This window comes from Octopus bimaculoides, chromosome 29 (assembly GCF_046866305.1).
Source record: "Octopus bimaculoides isolate indiv1 chromosome 29, ASM4686630v1, whole genome shotgun sequence".
In the NCBI taxonomy this organism is placed as follows: Eukaryota; Metazoa; Mollusca; class Cephalopoda; order Octopoda; family Octopodidae; genus Octopus; species Octopus bimaculoides.
Window position 1 is genome coordinate 8,312,387 of NC_142956.1, and position 18,307 is coordinate 8,330,693.

At 40.4% G+C, this 18,307-nt stretch overlaps 1 protein-coding gene across 1 annotated transcript in view; it reads right to left on the reverse strand.

Moving 5' to 3' along the window:
* Positions 1-18,307, reverse strand: part of LOC106879930 (ubiquitin carboxyl-terminal hydrolase 19) — a 187,638-nt gene that overhangs the window by 156,757 nt on the left and 12,574 nt on the right. The gene's annotated exons all lie outside the window — the stretch shown is intronic.

The following is an 18,307-nucleotide window of genomic DNA, read 5'->3' on the forward strand; positions in this document are numbered from 1 at the left end:
TTAAACACACTCCTGGCAACTTGTGTGTACAGATTGTTTTACAGTCATAATATACTACCAAGTAAATCAAAGGCTTATAAAGTCAATACCGTGACTGTGTAAGCAGTGCAAATCAAATCACTTTTTAAAAAGGTTTTCTACAGACTTTCTATAGAAATTAGAGCCAGCACTGGAAGTTACAATGTTTCATATACGAATACGTCTCTTTAAACAATGTGGTTAAAAACAGAAAAATAGGCAACGGGTGTATATGCATATTTCAGGAGTTATTACTTCTTCATCAGTACCACATCCAGCCCAATAACTATCCATGAACAGATTGCTTAAATAGCTACTGAATATAGCAGTGTAACACAATTGGATATACCAATTTTACATACTAAACACATTCCTGGCAACTTGTGGAAGGTTGTTGAGGATATGTGTTACAGATATCCTCATTAGCATTTTCCATTCCTTTTCTATACTAACTTGAATTAGACAGGTGATCTCACCCAAGTTAGTTTATTCGCAGCACTGCTGACCTCCTAGACAGGTAAAAAAAATCAAACTTTGCTCATACATATATATTATCATCATTTAACATCCCTTTTTCCATGCTGGCATGGGTTAGATTATATATTATATTCATATATATATTTATATACAGCATTGGCGCCACAAAATACAATGTACTTAACCTGTAAAATGATTTGTAGTAGGAACAGCGTCCAACCATAGAAGCTATGACAAAAAATGAAATATTGTAGGAAGATCTGGTCCTCTGACCTATTCAATCACATTGAAACATTCTACCGACATATGTCAGCATGGAATGTGGACATAAAATGGTGATGATATATGTATACAATCGCACACCTGTATTCAATACAATATCCTGTTTGTGTAGGCATAATAAAAGTAATGCCATAGTAATATGATAGGTTAACAATTACAAACAAGACACAGAGATATACACACTTGGGCGTGAGACATGCTCGCGTCAGTTCTACATTGAACTACACAAACAGTTAGCATGTGAGTACAATATCTTTCTGGGGAATGTGCTGGTGCATCTCAGGTAACATGGTTAAGGTATACTATAGTAAGATAACAGGCTAATACAGTTTGTAGGACAGGTCAGGTGGGCAAAAGAGGAGGATGAAACACTGTAACTGAATAAATTAATGGAAGAGAAGTTAAAAACATTTTCTTTAATACAATTCTTTAAACGATTTTTGAAATTTCTCAAAAAAAAGGAATTTTCTAAAAAACTTTCACTTTTCTTGTTCTTAAATTGTTCATAGTATTTCCATCTTCCTCCTTTAGCTTCCTAACTTCTAACAGTGTCACTCTTCTGTCTTACCATAAATGAATGCGTATAAATTTGTTTACACCAAAGGGAGTCCAAGGGACCCCCCTAGGGGTTGGCGAGGAATTACAGGGGGTCAATGATAACTAAGGGGTCGAATGGGGGTTGGTGTGCGAAAGACCAACTCACCCAGATGACCTGCTTGAAACACTTAGTCAGCACCATGCTCATCCCTCACACTGATGTTGCCAATTTCAATAAAAGATATTCCAGCAAAATCATGTATTTTTCACATTTTCTAACAGTGAAAGCAATTTCATAAAAACTGAAAGCTTAATACCTTATACTTATACACGTAGATTTAAATGTAAAAAGTGTGTCATCTTCAATAGACTTTCTTAATTTGTCGTACATGTATATTTTAGCTAACATTTTAATTGCCAGAATGCATTTAAGGTATGGTATGGTAGGGTATTAAGATATTTTGAATGAGGAGGGTGGTCAATGCAGAAGTGGTTAAAAGGGGTCAATGCAGAAGTGGCTAAAGTTTCTAGACTCTTTGTCAACAGAGACATTTTCTAACAGAATGAACAATACTATAATACTGCATGAGCTAGGGTTGGATATACTGGATAAAAAAAACATTTACAACTGCTAGAAAATAATGACTACAAAGTTGATATAGGGCTGGCTCTAAATTCTATAGAAAATCTGTAGAGATAAGTTTAAACCAACCATATCAGGCCCAAATATTCTGCTTTATGTTCAAACCAGCCACATCCAACCTCTCACACCTAACCAACAATGTCATTCTAAAATAAACAATCACATCATTGAAATCCTCAAAGCTATGTGATAATGCATGATTAATTCAAAATGTGAATAAATGAGTATTACATTTGACAGATTCATCTGAATGGTAAAGGGCTTAAAAGGAGAAAATCACACTGGTAAAACAGAAGCACTCATAAACCTTTAATAGAATTGGAAGTAGAGTATGGTGGCAAAACAAAATACTGTGCCCTTGCTAGCAATTGATGTTTACATACTAGCTGCCAGGAATGTGTTTAATATGTAAATTGGTCTCTTCAATAGTGTTTCACTGCTAAACTTAGTGGGTATTTAAGCAATCCCCACTTCCTTCATTTTCAAATAGAAAATGAAATGTAATTTAAAAACAATAGCAGGGCAATGAGGGCAGGAATGGGTAGTGGAAGATAATTATAGAGTATGAAGAGGAAATGTGAGGAAGAGAAAAGATGCAATTTGGGAGAGGAGATGTAGTTTGTTTTTTGGGGTAGGGCTTGTGAAATTTTTACTGTTACATGTGGGTAAGATACACAGCACTTCTAGAATTCAGTTTCACTGACATGGGCAGGTCTTCTCAAGAACCTCATATCACCAGACAATGGTGATTGTCATTTCTTCCATGAACCCCAACATCCTGAGATCGATCCTCACCACTTCATCCCATGTCTCCCTGGGTCTCCCTCATCCACAGGTACCATCCACTTTCAGTGACCGGCACATCTTTACACAGAAGTCTTCATTCATAAGCATCACATGTCCACACCAACATAGTTTCCTCTCTTGTATGCTGTATTTAGTTCCACTTATGCCCAACTTTACTCTCAACACGTTTGTGTTTTGTCATTGATGCACACTGATCCTGCTCATCCAGCAGAGAATACTGCCTTCATTCCTCTCTCGTCTATGCATGTTCTCTGCATTCAAAGCCCATGTCTCACTACCATGGAGTATAGCTGTTTGTACACAAGCATCAAACAATCTACCTTTCATTCTGAAGAGTGAAAGGTAGATTGTTTGATGCCTCTGATGATAGAGAGAAGGAGAAGGTTGGAATATATAGCTAAGAGGACAATTGGAAGTTCTTGTAGGACAAACTACTGGGGCCACTGACCAAATCTGTGGCTGGTGTAAAGCCCCAGTTAGGCCAAGGGTGACATAGTGGCGAAACAAGGATGTGGACAGTGCTATAAAAGCAAAGAGACAGGCTTGGAAAACTAAAAAACGGTGGAAACAGAGAATTATATCACAACTAGAATGGAAGCAAGGCAACAGGTTTATGTAACAAAAGGAATAGCAGAAGATAAGAAAGAGGTTTGCCAATGTTCTACAGCATGAGAATCAGAGGCATGAGGTGTTCAGGATTGCAAAGCAGTGTATCAGAGAGAATAGAGAAATGTATGCAAATGGACAATGGTACGCTTGCACTTAGTAACTCAGAGAAGAAAGATGTGTGGAGGTGCCACTATGGAAGGTTATTAAATGTGGAAAATTAATGGGAGAGGGAGAGGCTTTCAAATATCAAACCAATAGAGGGACCAGCCATCAGAGTTCATAGCAGTATAACAGATAAAGCAATTAAGAAAATGAAGACTGGGAAAACCCCTGGACCATCGGATATCACTGCCGAGATGATTAAAATATCAGGTGGTGTTGGATACAGCCTAGTCACTCGCATAGTTAATGAGGTTATTCAGGAAGGTGTCATCCCCAAAGACTAGTATAGCAGTATTATAGTCAGATGTTACAAGGGTAAAAGTGATGCCCTAGATAGAAACAACTACAGAGGTATCAAACTGCTGGACCAGGTCATGAAGATTCTGAGACAGTTATATCTCGACTAATTAGGGATAGAATTAAACTAGATGAGATGCAGTTTGGTTTTGTTCCAAAGAGAAGTACTGCAAATGCCATCTTCATAGTAAGACAGTTGCAAGAAAAGTATTTGACCAAAAGAAAGTCATTGTACTTAGCCTTTATCAACCTGGAGTAAGCCTTCAACAGGGTACCCTGCTCTATTATTTGGTGGTCTCTAAGGAAGCTAGGAGTAGAAGAGTGTCTTGTTAGAGTTGTACAAGCCTTATATAGCGATGATGTCAGTAAGGTGAGTTGGCCTTGAATACAGTGATGAATTTAATGTACCAGTTGGAGTACACTGGGATCAGTTCTTAGCTCACTCTTATACATCATAGTTCTCCAGGCCATAACAGAGGAATTCAAAACTGGGATACCCATGGGAACTACTATATGATGATGATCTTGCTCTTATTGCAGAATCTGAAGCAGAATTGGGAGAAAAAGTTGCAGAATTGGAGAAAAAGTTGCAGATTTGGAAGCAAAGCCGGGAATCAAAAGGCCTTAAAGTTAACTTAGCTAAGATTAAAGTTGTTGTAAGCAAGAAAGGAGACAAGACTCTCATTCTGGTTGGTAAATGGCCCTACTCGATATGTAAGAAAGGAGTAAGATGTAATTTGCTGCACCAACTGTAAGCTATGGACACATAAGAGATGCAGTGGAATCCTGGGTAGGTCATCAGATAAGGTCGCTTCCGTATGTGGCAGATGCGCAGGAACAATAAGTACTCTTACACTTTTGCTGTTTCCTACTCTCTTTCTCTCTTCCCCTTGGTCACTCTCTCTCTCTCTCTCTCTCTCTCCCTTTTTTTTTTACCTCTGACTAGGTAACCAAGTATCTCCATTACATCAGCACACTTGTTTCTGATCTCTTTCTTGTACCTCTCTCTCTTTCTCACTGGGTAACCATGTACCTCCTCTATAGGAAGACACCTATTTCTGCCTTTCTATTACTCTATTACACTATAACTTTTCATCATCTGCTACTGGATCACCTCTAATGACCCATCTGTTGTGATAAGACACCAACTTCTGTCGCTGTCATTTTGTCACACTCTAACCTCTCATCCACTGACACAAGTTCCCCTCCTCAAATGCCCATCCCTCCCCTAATTCCTTGTCTTGCAAGTTACTTGGTTACCTTGCCAGTGCTGGTGGCACGTTACAAGCATCAACTTCACACTGTAATGCAGTTGGTGCTTGGAAGGAAATCCAGCCATAAAAATTATACCACACTAACCTCACCTGTGCAAACTGCCACATGAAGAACAGTGTTCATGGTGCAGAGTGGGTGGTGTTAGGAAGGCATCCAGCAGTAAAATCACAGCCAAAATTCACACAGTAGCCTTGCAAAGTTATTCTACCAATGCAGCTCCTGTCAACTGTCCTACCTATGCATGCATGTATGGAAAAGGGACATTAAACGATGATGATGATGCATATATATATATATATATATCTCGATAAGCCAGCTGGAGGAGATGTCCTCCTGGGGCTAAAAGCAACAGTACCATCCACCCCTAGTGGTCAGCCACACTTAAGTGGCAATATACTTCACTATATATATATATATATATATATATATATATATATATATATATATATATATATATATATGCATACATATACATAATATACATACATACATATATATATATATAATATACATACATACATATATATATATAATATACATACATACATATATACATATACATACATACATATATACATGCATGTATACATATATATACATATATACATGCATGTATACATATATATATACATACATATATACATGCATGTATACATATATATGCATACATATATACATGCATGTGTACATATATATACATACATATATACATGCATATATATTCATGTATATACATATATATACATACATATATACATGCATATATATACATATATACATGCATATATATACATATATACATGCATATAATATATATATATATATACATGCATATATATATATATATATATATATATGCATGTATATATACAGAAGAGTCCAGAGTAATCCATAGGCAGAAGAGGTGCAGCTGGAGTGTAGAAAGTCCATAAGAAAGTCCAAAAGAGTGTAGAAAGTCCAGCGGAGAAGTTCGTGGGTGAAGAGAGGAGACAGGATCAACTGGTGCGACCACGTGAGTGTGTAATATATATAGGGAGAATTCACAAAAAAAACAAAAGACGAAGACAGATGGTGTAGACAACAAACAGCTGTATTGGTTTAACGCTTGGAAAGTGAAAAAGTCTTTAACGTTTCAAGCCTACAGTCTTCCACAGAAAGGAACACAGAGAGAAACAAGGAGAGAAAAAAAAATGTGTGTAGTGGTTAGCGAACTATCATGGCGAGATGCTAGATTGCTAACCACTACACACATTTGTTTTCTCTGCTTGTTTCTGTCTGTGTTCCTTTCTGTGAAAGAGCATAGGCTCGAAACATTAAAGACTTTTTCACTTCCCGAGCATTATACTAATACATCTGTTTGTTTTCTACACCACCTGTCTTCGTCTTTTGTTTCTTTGTGAATTCTCCCCATATGTATATATATATATATATATATATATATATATATATATATATATATATATATATATATATATATATATATATATATATATATATATATATACATATATACATACATATATACAAACATATACACATGCATATATACATGCATATATACATGCATATATACATACATATATACATACATATATACATACATATATACATACATATATACATACATATATACATACATATATACATGCATATATATACATACATATGTATACATACATATATACATGCATATATATACATACATATATACATGCATATATATATACATACATATATACACATACATATATACACATACATATACACATACATATATACATACATACATATATATATATATATATATATATATATATACATACATATATATATATACATATATACATACATATATATATACATATATACATACATATATACATACATATATGATGATGATGATGGCTGCGACCTCGTTATCGAGTATGGCCATTGCACAAAGCTTAACTTAACGGTGCTGTGATCGAATGTGACTTTTTAGCCCAGCCAAAGATCTACAATGTCTTGCACAGAGTTGGCATCGAAAACCCTTACTGGCAATAGCTGGCTGTTGTTGTAATTGGGCTCCATGTACCTTTGCGTGTCGTTTAAGTCCTCCTGCTGAATCACACTCCCTTCCACATGCCCAACAGACATGACTAGTATGGTGTGTAGCATCATCACCAGCGGCCTGGTGGTCAATCATCGGTCTTGCTTTATGACTACGAAGATGACTCATAAGCCCAGCTTTACTGAGGCACGGTCTTGCACAGACACTGCATGTCAGTGGCATAGGAAGACCCTTACCATCTGGAAGTGCAACAACAATGCCCTTCCTGACATCCCGCCTTAATTTCTTATGTGCAATTCGTGATTTCTCAAAAATAGTTGTCCCCTCATGCACAATCCTTCTCCACCTGCCACGGTCAGTAGCTATGCCTTCCCACATGTTAGGAGAGATGCTAGCATCTTTCAAGGAAGCCTTCAGCAAGTCTTTATATCTCTTTTTTGGTTTATGTGGAGGTCATTCTCCTTTAGCTAACTCTCCATAAAAGAGTTGTTTTGGCATCCTTGAATCCTTCATCCTGACCAGATGACCACTCCATCTGAGCCTTTGCTTCAACACAAGAGCTTCTACGCTTTCACACCGAGAGCTTTCCGATATCTCAAGATCGCTGATGCGGTCCTCCCACTTAATGCCACAGATCCATCTGAGACACATCTGATGGAAACGTTCCAGTTGTTTAAGGTGGCATCGATATGTGACCCAGGTCTGGCAGGCATAAAGAAAAGAAGAGAGTACACACGGCTTGTACACCTTTATCTTTGTCTTCCTGCATATGTCTCGCCGACCCCAGAGACGCCTTTCTAGCCTTCCGAAAGCATCACTTGCTTTCCTAATTCAGTATGGAATTTCATTGTCCAAATTGCCATATCTATTAACAGTGCTTCCCAGGTAGACAAACTGATCAACTACACCAAGTCTTCTACCATACACATAGATATTTGGTTCAATATACTGCTTACCAGGGGCAGGTTGGTACATGACAACAGTTTTCTTGAGATTGACTGTCATTCCTAAGGCAGTGCAAGCATCAGAGAATGCATTCAAAATGTGTTGCATATCAATCTCTGTGTGCATACATATATGTACATATATATATATATATATATATATATATATATATATATGTATATATATGTATATATACATACATATATATATACATATATATACGTACATATATATATACATATATATACGTACATATATATATATATACATATATTCATATATATACATACATATATATACATACATATATTCATATATATACATACATATATATACATACATATATATACATATATATATACATGCATATATACATGCATATATATGCCCCATACTGGCCAAACCAAATTTTTGGACCAAACACTTGAGGTATTTCGTGTTGCAAGACAGTGTAGGAGAGAGAATAGTGATGTCGTAGGAGAGAAATGTGTTCGCATGGATGATGGTACGCTTGCTCTAAATGAGGCTGCAAAGAAAGAGGTCTGGAGATGCCACTACGATAGATTGCTTAATAAAGAGAATGAATGGAAGAAAAAGAGTCTGCCGTATGTCGACCCAACAGAGGGAACAGCTATCCAAGTTGACAGTACCTTGGTAGATAAAGCAATTAAGAGTATGAAGACAGGGAAAGCCCCCGGCCCATCAGGAATCACTGCAGAGATGCTCAAAATATCTGGCAGTGTCGGCTATAGCCTAGTCACCCGTATTACGAACCAGGTGATACACGAAGGAGTCATACCCAATGACTGGTGTAGCAGCACCATAGTCAACTGTTACAAAGGTAAAGGTGATGCTTTAGATACAAATAATTACAGAGGTATCAAGCTGTTAGATCAGGAAATGAAAGTCACGGAGAAGGTCATAGACCAACTAATTGGGGAGCGAATCAATTTAGATGAAATGCAGTTTGGATTTGTGCCAGGTAAAAGCACCACTGATGCCATTTTTCTGGTAAGACAGCCGCAGGAGAAATACCTAGCCAAGGATAAGCCTCTGTACCTGGCTTTCGTTGACATGGAGAAAGCCTTTGACAGGGTCCACTGGTCCCTTATCTGATGGTCGGGATAGAAGAATGGTTAGTCAGAGCCGTGCGAGCCATGTACAGAGATGCTGTCAGTAAGGTGAGGGTTGGAAATGAGTATAGTAATAAATTCCGGGTAGAGGTAGGGATCCAGCAAGGTTCTGTCCTCAGCCCCCTTCTATTTATCATAGTCCTCCAGGCGATCACAGAGGAATTCAAGACAGGTTGCCCCTGAGAGCTCCTCTATGCTGATGACCTTGCTCTAATTGCGGAGTCACTATCAGAACTAGAGGAGAAGTTTCAGGTGTGGAAGCAAGGAGTAGAATCGAAGGGCCTTAGAGTCAACCGAGCTAAAACCAAAGTCCTCATAAGTAGGAAGGTAGATAAAACACAAACCCCTTCAGGTACATGGCCCTGCTCAATATGTAGAAAAGGAGTAGGTAGTAACTCTATAAGATGTACCCAGTGCAAGCTATGGACACATAAGAGGTGCAGCAATATCAAAGGAAGGCTAACTAGGAATTTAGTTTTTGTATGTGGCAGATGTTCAGGTGCAATAAACACTGTAAACAAACAGGAAACAACTTCTGTCTCATTCCAGTGAGAAAAACTAGAGGTAGTTGATAGCTTCCACTATCTGGGTGACCAAGTTTGTAGTGGGGGTGGGTGCGCTGAAAGTGTAGCTGCTAGAATAAGAATAGCCTGGGCAAGGTTCAGAGAGCTCTTACCTCTGCTGGCGACAAAGGGCCTCTCACTCAGAGTAAAAGGCAGACTGTATGACGCATGTGTATGATCAGCCATGCTACATGGCAGTGAAACATGGGCTGTGACGGCTGAGGACAAGCGTAAGCTCGCAAGGAATGAAGCCAGTATGCTCCGATTGATGAGTAACGTTAGTGTGCATACCCGACAATGTGTAAGTATCTTGAGAGAAAAGCTGAACATAAGAAGCATCAGTTGTGGTGTGCAAGAGGGATGATTGCGCTGGTATGGACATGTGGCGAGAATGGACAAGGATAGCTGTGTGAAAAAGTGCCACACCCTAGCAGTGGAGGGAACCTGTGGAAGAGGTGGGCCCAGGAGGACCTGGGATGAGGTGGTGAGGCGGGACCTTCGAACATTGGACCTCACCGAGGCGATGACTTCTGACCGAAACCTTTGGAAATATGCTGTGCGTGAGAAGACCCGGCAAGCCAAGTGAGACCTAAATCCAAGGCCTCTGCCAGGGGTGTAGCCAGCCCACTTATGCGTACCTTTCCTTCATTGGACACTAAACTCCGCTTGCGAAGACTTTTTGAGGCAAGTGAAATTAAAATTGAACTAAATTCGACGACTGGCACCCATGCCAACGTCGTCTCCTTCATTGGACACAAAACTCAGCTTGCGAAGACATATTGGGGCAAGCAAAAGCGAAATCGGGATAGCACCTGTGCCCAGCATTGCCTTTCTGGCACTTGTGCCCTTGACATGTGTAAGGATTTTCGAGCGAGATCGTTGCCAGTGCCTCTGGACTGGCTCTTGTGCGGGTGGCACATAAAATACACCATTTTGAGCGTGGCCGTTGCCAGTACCGCCTGACTGGCCTTCGTGCGGGTGACACGTAAAAGCACCCACTACACTCTCTGAGTGGTTGGCGTTAGGAAGGGCATCCAGCTGTAGAAACTCTGCCAAATCAGATTGGAGCCTAGTGTAGCCATCTGGTTTCACCAGTCCTCAGTCAAATCGTCTAACCCATGCTAGCATGGAAAGCGGACGTTAAACGATGATGATGATGATGATGATATACACATGCATATATACATATATATACATATATATATATATACATGCATATATACATATATATACATGCATATATACATATATATACATGCATATATATACATATACACATAATTACATATATATATACACACATATATACATATATATACAGACATACATACATACATACACATACATATATACATACATATGTTGTTGTTGGCACTCTGTCGCTTACAATGTCAAGGGTTCCAGTTGATCCGATCAACGGAACAGCCTGCTCGTGAAATTAACGTGCAAGTGGCTGAGCACTCCACAGACACGTGTACCCTTAACGTAGTTCTCGGGGATATTCAGCGTGACACAGTGTGACAAGGCTGACCCTTTGAATTACAGACACAACAGACACAGGAAGTAAGAGTGAGAGAAAGTTGTGGTGAAAGAGTACAGCAGGGTTTGCCACCATCCGCTGCCAGAGCCTCGTGGAGCTTTAGGTGTTTTCGCTCAATAAACACTAACAACGCCCGGTCTGGGAATCGAAACCGCGATCCTATGACTGTGAGTCCGCTGCCCTAACCACTGGGCCATTGCGCCTCCACATATATACATATATATACATATACATACATACATATATATACATACATATATATACATACATATATACATATACATACATATATACATATATATATATATACATACATACATATATATATACATATATATACATACATACATACATACACACAAACGCACGCACGCACGCACGCACGCATATATATATACATACATCTTTTTTTTTTGTCTCTGTAGTTTCAGCTCAGAGCTGCGGCCATGCTGATGCACCGCCTTGTTGCTACACTGTTATTACTGAGAGCCTCCTCCAATATGCGGCACTTGGTGAAGAATGGAGTTTCATGTAGCTACCCTCATTTGCACCTCTTGCCGTGAGGTAGGTTTGTCTGGAACTTTCGACAGGAAGAGATCCAGCCTTGATTTAAAAACCCCTACATCTACTTTGTGCAGGTTCTTCAGGGTCTTTGAAAGAATAGTAAAAAGCTGTGGGCCCTTGAAACCCAAGCTGTTGCAGTAACTGGTCCTGAAGCGCGATGGCATTGCTGGGATCTTTGGCACTATGCAGTGTCGACCCGTTCTGGTATTGGTGTAGCTTTCAATGCCAAAGTTTGGTACAATTCCTTCCAGGATCTTCCAGATGTATATAACTGCATACCTCTCCCGCCTTCTCTCCAGGGAGTAGAGTCTTAGCTGTTTCAGCCTTTCCAGTAGCTGGGCAGTTGCAAAGAGACAATCTTCTTTGGAAGTTTTAATGGATTGCTTCAAGGTTCGCTGTTAATTTCACACTGTTGGGTGACCATAGCTGGGGGCAGTAATCCAGGTGGCTGAGGGCGAATGTTCTCCATAGGACCATCATGGTTTCCTTATCTCTGGTTCTGAATGTTCCATCCAGCCAATCGTCTGCATTTTGTTGCCATCCTGGTAATCTGCACTTGCAAAGAGGTATCATCACTTGTGTCAATACCCAAGTCCCTCACTGAATTAGGCTCTGGGATTGAAATTCCCTATGGACCAGTGTACCTTGTAAGTTTCATATTCAGTTTTGGATGATGGTAGCACAGGGCTTAGAATTTTTCAACATTAAACTGCATATTATTATCCTTAGCCCATCTGTAAATTGAGTCCAACTCCTGCTGCAGAGGTTCAACATCGCTGGGGTTCTGTATTTTCTGTGAGACTTTCGTATTATCTGTGTAGCTAGCAAGGGTGGCTATCCGGGCACTTGAGGGCATATCTGAGAGGGCCACTATGAAAAGCAGTGGTTCCAAGACAATGCTCTGTGGAACACTGCTCACCATTTGTGTTTTCATTGAGGTGGCTCCATTGGCCGAGACTGCCTGACTTCTATCTTTCAGAAAGTCATGTAACCACTCTCCAAGTTTTCCAGCTATGCCGAAATCACGCAGTTTGTGGCATATCATACCATGATCCACTTTGTCAAAAGCTTTTGCAAAATCAAGGTATATTATGACCACATTTGAGTTGTTGAGTAACTGCCTCAACACCCAGTCATAATGTTGGCATCTGCTCTGCTTCCCCCATTTATGGATTGGGCATATTATTCCCTCCTTCAGTTTGCTTGGCAGCCTGCCATTTGCAAGAAAGCTCTGGAAGAGAATGTGGAGGGGTTTTGCCAGGGCACACTTACACGATTTAAGGAGGATTGTTGGGAAACCATCAGGACCAGCAGTTGAGTTTGCATCCACCTCATCTGTGGCTAGTAGTATATCTTCTTCGGTAATGTCGATGTTTCCATCGTAACTGCCTCGCTGGTAATAGAAGAAGTCCACTGGTTCATTCACTTGTCTGTGTTCCAAAGGGGTGGTAAAGACACTTTTGAACTGGTCATTCAGTACCTCACTGATCCTGGTTGCACTAACTGTGAGGAAGCCATCCTTTTGGAAGAGGGGTCCTATCTTGCAGTGTACTAGGGCTGTTTCTTTTGTGCAATGAAAGAAGGCCTTTGGGTTTGACTTAAAGTTTTTTATAACCCAGGCTTCTCTGTCTGCTCTCTCCCTCACATAGGATTGTTGCAGCCTTTTTTCAATCTCCGACGCTGATTTCTGATCACAATATAATAGAGATGTCTATGTATGGACCAAAAGCTCCTGCAGACATACAGCCTATATGAAGACCCAAAATCTCTCCAAACAAAACTTTCACAAAGCAAATTGGAAGCTGATTGAGAAAGAGATACTCAAACAGGATTGGCCTAAATGTCTCTCCACACCAGACATTGACATGAAACAGAAACATTTCATGTCCATATTACAAGCCATATGTGACAAATCTGTCCCATTGTGCAAGGCCAACATACACAAAAACAGGATCCCCAGGGAAAGGAAGATTCTTATGGGAGGATGGACAAAGATTGCGAACCACCTGAGCAAGCATCCCAAAAGTGATGAGAAGTCTCATCTGGAGAGAGTGCTATTGGAAATTGAGAAACGTCTGCATCAGTCTCATGAAAAGGAGAGAGAAAACAAAGAAGCTTGGGTTATAGAAAATATCAAGTCAAACCCTAAAGCTTTCTTTAAGTTTGCCAAAGAAACAGCCTCAATACGCCACAAGATAGAACCCCTCTTCCAAAAAGATGGCTCCCTCACAGGAAACCCCATGAGGGTAAATGAAATACTGAACGAACAGTTCCAAAGTGTGTTCACTACACCGCTGGAGCACAGGCAAGTGAACAAACCAGCGGAATTCTTTGCTACATTACCTAAAACCAAAGAGGTTTAAAAAATTGAGTACATAAACACTGAAGAAGAAGAAGAAGAAGATGAGGTTGACACAAACTCAGCAGCTGGTGCGGATGGGTTTCCAGTGGTCCTCCACATATCATGCAAGCGAGCTCTTACAAAACTACTGCAGCCTCTGTTCCAGAGCTTCCTTGCAAGTGGTAAGCTCCCAGACAAACTGAAGGAAGGAATAATATGCCCTGTCCCTAAGGGAGGAAGCAGAGCAGATGCTAAAAATTATAGGCCTATCTCTCTGACCTCAAACAGCAGTAAAGTCATGGAACAAATAGTCCGCAAGAAACTAATCACTTTCCTAGTAGAAAATAGCTTGCTGACTGACACCCAGGATGGATTTCATCCAGGTAGAAGCTGTCTGACACAGCTCCTGCAACACTACGACTGGGTGTTAAAACAGCTGCTGAATGACTCAAGCGTGGATGTGATACATCTCGACTTTGCAAAAGCCTTTGACAAAGTTGGCCATGGTTTGATATGTCACAAACTGTGCAATTTCAGCATATGCAGAAAACTTGGAGAATGGCTGCACAACTTTCTAAAGGCAGTAGTGGCAGGAAACATGAATAGCAAGTGATGTTCCACAGGGCACTGTCTTGGGGTCACTGCTGTTCATAGTGGCCCTTTCAGACATGCCCTCAGCTGCTCAGATAGCTACCCTTCCTAGCTACGCAGATGACACAAAAGTCTCTCAGACAATACAAAAGCTTGGAAATATTCCACATCTGTATATTAAACAATATACTGGTGGGCTGAAGACAACAACATGCAGTTTAATGCAGGAAAATTCCAGGTCCTATGCAACCAGCACACAAAGCTAAACGACATGCAGACAGGATACACTGGCCCGGGAGGAACTGAAATCCCTGAATCAAAATCATTGCCTGACCTGAGCACTGACATGAGCAATGATGCATCTTTCCAAGTGCATCAATTTGGTAATAAAATGCAGGGCTTGCAGGATAGATCTTCCAAACTTTCAAAACAAGAGAAATGGAGACACTGATGATCCTTTGGAGGACATACATTCTCACCCGCTTAGACTATTGCTCCCAACTATGGTCACCACACAATAAAAAATCCACAGCGGAAATCAAAGCAATCCAACAAAGCTACACTAAGAAAATTGTCTCAATGCAACATGTCAGCAACTGGGAAAGACTTAAAGAATTAAAACTCTTCTCCTTGGCCGTCCAGTTGATTTTGATGAAGAGCAATTAAACCAACTTTTGCACAAAAATTCTCGTCAAACAACAAGGGAACTGGCAGAGAAAATGGAATGCTCCCACACTGCTATAGAGAAGCATCTTCACTCGATGGGAAAGGTTCAGAAGTATGGAGCATGGGTTCCGCATGCTTTAAGTGACAACAACAAAAATCAACGAGCCACAATCTCTGCTGGTTTGCTTGCTCGTGACCGCTCAACCCATGGACACAAGCAACGATTTCTTTAACGAATCGTTACTGGCGACGAAAACTGGTGCCTGTACATCAATATGAAGCAGCGTAACGAATGGCTTAGCACCAGTAAACAACAAGCGACACTGGGCATGAAACAAGATCTTCATCTGTGTAAAACGATGTTGTGCGTATGGTGGGACTGGGAAGGGATTATCCATTATGAATTGCTCGAATGGAATCAAACGGTCAACGTGGAACTCCATGTTCAACAGATGGAATGACTCAACACAGCTATTCAAGAGAAAAGACCTAATCATCAGCATGGAGTTCTTCTGCTTCACGACAACGCCCACTCTCATATCGCCAATATGACCAAGGAAGCTATTCAAAGGCATGACTGGAAAGTGCTGCCACACCCGCCACACTTCCCTGATTTGGCACCAACGGATTTCTACCTTTTTCAATCTCTTTCAAATGCTATGCGCAGAGTTTCGTTCAATACTGATGCAGAATCGAGAGCTTGGTTGGATCAATTTTTCAAGTCAAAATCAGGTGATTTCTACTAACGAGGTATTAAAAATTTTGTTGAACATTGGGAAGAAGTTGCAAACAACAAGGGTGAATACATTATTAATTAGTTCCTATTTTTTATTAAACCTTTTAAAAAATTTAACTTAAAAAAACAGCAGGATCTTACTTGCCAACCCAATATATATATATACACACATATATATACAAACATATATATATACACATATATATATATATATACATATATATATATATATATACACATATATACACACATATATATATATGTATATACACACACACACACACACACACACACACACACACACATATATATACATACACATATATATATATATATATACACACATATATATATATATATTTATACATACGGCCATCTTTCTTTTCCTAACTTGAATTTCTTTCTTTCTCTCTGATCAGCCACAGGGATAAGACGCATTCTTGTCAATCTCCTGTCAGAGCTTGTTCCTCCGCGTTCACCAACTCAACTCCTTCAGGCTTAGCAGCCCTTCCTGTTTGTTTTCACTGTCCTGCTTTTGTTACCAACTTTGACCCCCAGCAAAATCCCAAATTTTATTTAATTTGCTTTGCGGGAGCAACTGTTTTGTCGAAAACATATCTTGTCATTAATTGCTAAAAATATATAGAAAAATAGCCGACAACTGATAAAGGGTCATTTTTTTATGTTGCTTCTCTTGTTTTCCATTTGTTTCTTTCGTTGTTCACAAACTAAGTATGTATTCCATGTTTTCATATTTTATGTTGTTTTTGTATTTCATGTTGTTTACGTTGTGGCGTCCTGTGCCCATATATGCATGTGTATGTACATATATGTTTGTATGTATGCATATATATATTTATGTATTATTTATATTATTATATATATATGCCAGGGCTGACATTCGAGCGTGGTCATTGCCACTGCCGCCTGACTCGCTCCCATGCCAGTGGCACATAAAAAGTACCATTCAAGCATGGTCGATACCAGTACCATCTCATGGCATTTAAATAGCACCCACTACACTCTTGGAGTGGTTGGCATTAGGAAGGGCATCCAGCTGTAGAAACTTTGCGAGATCAGTTTGGAGTCTGGAGCAGCCTTCTGGCTTGCCAGCCCTCCGTCAGACCATCCAACCCACGCCAGCATGGAAAGTGGACGTTAAACAATGATGATGATGATGTGTGTGTGTGTGTGTGTGTGTGTGTGAGTGTGTGTGTGTGTGTGTGTGTGTGTGTGTGTGTGTGCATCATCATCATCGTTTAACGTCCGCTTTCCATGCTAGCATGGGTTGGACGATTTGACAGAGGACTGGTGGAGCCCGAAGACTACACCAGGCTCCAATCTGATTTAGCAGAGTTTCTACAGCTGGATGCCCTTCCTAACGCCAACCACTCCGAGAGTGTAGTAGGTGCTTTTACGTGTCACCCGCACGAAGGCCAGTCAGGCGATACTGGCAACGGCCACACTCAAAATGGTGTATTTCATGTGCCACCCGCACAAGAGCCAGTCCAGGAGCACTGGCAACAATCTCACTCGTAAGTCCTTACACATGCTGCGAGCACAAGTGCCAGAAAAGCGACGCTAGGCACAGGTGCCATCCCGATTTCGCTTTCGCTTGCCCCAGTAAGTCTTCGAAAGCTGAGTTTCGTGTTCAATGAAGGAGACGACGTTGGCATGGGTGCCAGGCGTCGAATTTAGTTCGATTTCGGTTTCACTTGCCTCAACAGGTCTTCGCAAGCGGAGTTTATTGTCCAATGAAGGAAAGGTACGCATAAGTGGGCTGGCTACACCCCTGGCAGAGGCCTTGGATTTAGGTCTCACTTGGCCTGCCAGATCTTCTCACGCACAGCATATTTCCAAAGGTCTGGAGCCTGGTGTTGCCATCCGGTTTCACCAGTGCTCAGTCAAATCGTCCAACCCATGCTAGCATGGAAAGCGGACGTTAAACGATGATGATGATGATGATGATGATGTCTCCGGTCAGAAGTCATCGCCTCGGTGAGGTCCAATGTTCGAAGGTCCAGCCTCACCACCTCATCCCAGGTCCTCCTGGGCCCACCTCTTCCACAGG